Genomic DNA, 4,804 nt, shown 5'->3' on the forward strand with positions numbered 1-4,804 from the left:
TAACAATGAAAATAGAGATATCTTAGTTTTAAACAGAGATATCTTAGTTTTAAATAGAGATATCTCTATTAATAGAGATATCTCTATTAATAGAGATATCTCTTTTTAAAACTAAGATATCTTTATTTAAAACTATGATATCTTTGTTTAAATCTAAGATATCTCTGTTTAAAACTAAGATATCTCTATTTTCATTTTTAGTAGAGATATCTTAGTTTTAAATAGAGATATCTTAGATTTAAATAGAGATAACTTAGTTTTAAATAGAGATATCGTAGTTTTTAATAGAGATATCTTAGTTTTAAATAGAGATATCTCTATTAATAGAGATATCTCTATTAACATTTCTAACACTATTATCTCTATTAAAAACTAAGATATCTCTATTAAAAACTAAGATATCTCCATTTTAAACTAAGATATCTCTATTTATGATTAAATGACAACTCGGCTCGCCATACATGATAGAGTGCGATTACTGTGGCCAATGGTACCACGGCGTTTGCGTGGATACCGCGCCTGTTGAAGTGGTAGATATAGATCGCTATAGATGTCCACCGTGTAGTGGTGAAACCGCCGCTGCATCCAGTACTTAGAAATTTTAACATTAAATGATTGTATTTTTTATGATGTGCTTACTCTTTACTTTCAGCCATGCTGGGCCAATGGTGTCTTCTTGGACTGACCCCGCTCTGGGACCTGGACTGATTAACGATGATCCAGCCTCTTCCCATCTTGTTTGTACACTTGAGGGATCAGTCCGTCTCTCTTTGCTGTCTTAGGACAGTGGGAAGATCCTTCCCTTCGAACTGTCTATCTATAGTATGCGGGCGTGTCTGCTCACTTCCCTCTGGAGGGGGTGCCGCGCTCGCCTGTGTTGAGCTATATAATCTTATTCTATGTATTAACCCATGACATGTGTTCTCTCCACAGCCTCTTAATGTACTAACCGTGTCATGTTTTGTGTTGCAGGTGGTTGCTGTAGTGCGTGTTCATCAAAATAGTGGTTTTCCGCTCCACTTATGTGGGGCGCATCTGGGTTTATGTGGTATGGAGTCGGGGACTCCTAGTCAAATTGAGACCCAATTGTCTCGAATCAAAATTTATACCTCCTGCTGAAGTGTTTCTGGGCCAAATTCTGTTCGAGCGAATCTGCTCTAATTCTTAGAGATAAACACATCTCATTCTTGGCTGTTACCAGCTGCTATGGATCAAAACATTCCTAGTGGCGTATACATTTGTTATGTATACGGTAACCATAGGGCGCTTTTCAATTTCGCCCACTGCGATCCCGGGATCAACATATCCCTGGAGATCCCCAGAAACACAGGCTGTGCATTTGGGGGGTGTTATTCAGCGACTATTCCACTACCCCATGTATCCAAACGGGAGATAGCTTCTGCTCAAAGAGACGACCCACTCATTTTCCAAGTAATATTCCTACTTGAACATTATAACAAACCAGACAGGAGACAAAATTACTCGCGCGAACCGAACTTATATTTGAGACATTGGAATAAACTACGGTTAAGAGATGATATACTTTACAGAGCTAGGTGTGTAGGTAGGGAATGATATAACGTACCAATTAGTTTTACGAGATAGAATTTCGAAAACTCTCCCTAACTATAGGTGTAATTTTTTCCCTACCTGACGTGGAAATGTACCGAATACTCAGTATATTTTAAAACAACTGCGAAAAAAATCGCAAGTTGTTCTCGGGTGGGACTCGAACCCACGATCTCCAGATCACTAGCCTAGCATCATACCTCTAGACCACCGAGCTTGCGCCTGATGGCCAGGGTTGAATTCGAGTCCGAGTAAGCAGCGGGTACTGCAGTGTTGATAGTAATTGTTATTGTCGTGATGGAATAATAGACAAAAATACGGCAAAAATTACACCTATACATGTTTCTCCTGACGCAAATCCAGTTATTGTCTATTATTCATCACGACAATAACAATTACTATCTCCCTAACTAGTTTACATGATGATTGTGGTCATCTTGGTTTCGAACGTACGCTTGACCTAGTAAGAAGAAGGGTCTTTTGGCCTCGAATGGCGGAGTATGTAAAAGATTGGTGTGAACATTGCAAAAATTGTTCCCTTCGAAAAACTACAATTAATGGTAGGAAACCAATGGTAAGCATTACCAGATCCGAACCAATGGAAATAATAGGCATGGACTTCCTTAAACTAGAACGATCTAAAGGCGGGTACGAAAACATCCTAATTATTACTGACCATTTTACGAAGTACGCCCAAGCTTATCCAACACGATACCAAAAAGCGGAAACGGTTACAAAGTTACACTTTGGGAAAATTTTATCCTAAACTACGGTATTCCCACAAAAATTCATACAGACCAAGGCCGAAACTTCGAAAGTAAATTAATAAAAGAACTTTGTAAATTATGCGGCATACATAAAACTCGAACTAAACCCTATCATCCACAATGCAATGGCTTGACCGAAAGATTCCATCGCACCTTATTTAACATGTTAGGAACATTAGATACTTGTCAAAAACAATGCAACCCGACACGACGCTACTGGGTATGCCCCATTTTTTTTTCATGTTTGGCCGTCATCCTAATTTGCCCATTGACCTTATGCTTGGTCTTTCATCTGAAAATGATGATGAATCATATGAAGACTTTGTTAAACACCTCCAAAACAGGTTGCAATTTTCCTATAAAACAGCCACTGAATCACCACAAAGAGCAAGACAAAAGCAAAAGAAATCGTATGATATGAGAGCGACTGATTCACCATTACAGCCAGGCGACCGCGTTTTAGTGCAACGCAAACACATTATTGGGACGCAGAAATTAGCCATCAAGTGGAAATCTGTCCCTCGTATTGTTGTTTCTAAACACCCGGATGTACCCGTATATACTATATCAATTGTAAACGATTAAACTTAAAACTCTTCATCGAAACATACTAACGAAATGCATTTTTCTTCCAATCGACAATGAAACCTACGAGGACGCATCTCTTGTCAACAACACTTCTGAAAAAGAGGGGGAAGGGGTACCATAAGCTCCATATGGGAAACTAATGATAAAGGTACGGTAGTGACTCCGATTCTGATAGTGAAGATGAAATACCATCAGAAAATCCAATACCTTTACTTAGCAGAAATCCTACAGTGTATAAATAATGACAGTCCCTCGTCAAGTAATGATGTACATTATAACAACTCCCATTATTGAACAACGGTCAACCCGTAACAGGAGATCTGTAGATAGGTTCAAGTACTTTGCTCCCGGACAAACCAAAAGGCACACGGTAACTACACTAAACAATACTTATGATATCTTACCCGCAAACAACCCTAAAGGTAGCGATTCTTCTCTGATCCTCAAAGAATGTATTAATAGAGGTAAAAAAAAATTTAAAATGGCAGCGTAAGAAAGAAAAGAGAGATACGTAGAGACCATCATGTATATAGATTATGACATAGACTTAAGTTTAACTTGTTTTTTTTTTAATTTATGAACACATTTTTAATTATATAACAAACAAATACACTTATTCGTTTTATTTCAATTTAATTTTGTATTGTACAATATTTTGCTTTATTTATCGAGGTTAGAGTGTTCGTTACTGCTATATGCCTATTACGAATTTGAAGTGTTAATGTGAGTTTATCCATTTTCATTTGAACATAATATACTTATAGAAAAGTATTTCAGATGTTGGATTCCTTGCATTTAAAAATTTTTTTATTTATTTTAAGCAGTCAATATGCATATGTTAACGTTTTATTGCTTTCGTATGTATTTTAAGTTTAAGTTTCTTTGTATTTTCATTTAAAAAAATGTATTTATCTACTGTATATTTTAATAATGTAGGTCTACTTTGTTGTAAAGAAATGTCAGGGGAAATTTTCTTCAAAGAAGGGTGGATGTGAAATGTGTCATTTATCTGATTTTACACTTTTCCACTCTCTACTTTATCGAAGGTTATTTTGTCCAACCCTATTGAAGAATGTGGCAGTTACCACATAAATTATCGTCCCAAGACAATGTAGATTGGTGTGGGTCCAGTCTGTAATTGATTACGTGTTTTTATTCCAGATTTTGGTAGTTTGAGTGTCTACAATTCCCTATGATTAATATACCTGTTATAGTGATTAGGTGGAAATTCTTTTTTTTTTTAAAGTAGGCCTATATGATGAGTTGAGCAGTCAAGTAACGATTCGCAGTCAGAAACTTGAAAAACTATCAAATTTCGCTAAGCGTGATCGTTTGCAAATGCGCCCTCAATTTACTCAGAAAGTTCAGTACAGCTAGTTACCTGTATGTTTGAAACTCGAGCGTTGCGGTGTTTGGGTGTAATGTATACGATTTTAATTTTCATTCCTTGGTACTTTATTTTTGAATAAGATGCTTCACTTGGCCTCGTTTTGGCTACAATAGTTTAATAATTTGTTATTACCATTAATCATTATCATTAATGAAATAATAGTCAGTTAGAAGGCTTATTAATATGTAATAATATGTATACTAAGCCTGAAGGTGGCGCTTCACTACGACGGCCATCTTGGATGGTACACATACATAACTCTGCATTGCTGCGCCATCTTGTCAGCACTCTAGTTGTTTAATAGCTCTATGGTACCATCCAAGATGGCTGACATAGATTTAGCCAATCAAATTTCGCATAAGCGCCATCGTTTGCAATTGCGCCCTCAATTTACACACAAAGTTCAGTACAGCTAGTTACATGTATGTTTGAACCTCGAGCGTTGCGGTGTTTGGGTGTAATGTACACGATTTTAATTTTCATTCCTTAA

This window comes from Anneissia japonica, unplaced genomic scaffold (genome assembly GCF_011630105.1).
Source record: "Anneissia japonica isolate Jap-2015-1 unplaced genomic scaffold, ASM1163010v1 scaffold1430_len515961_cov162, whole genome shotgun sequence".
In the NCBI taxonomy this organism is placed as follows: Eukaryota; Metazoa; Echinodermata; class Crinoidea; order Comatulida; family Comatulidae; genus Anneissia; species Anneissia japonica.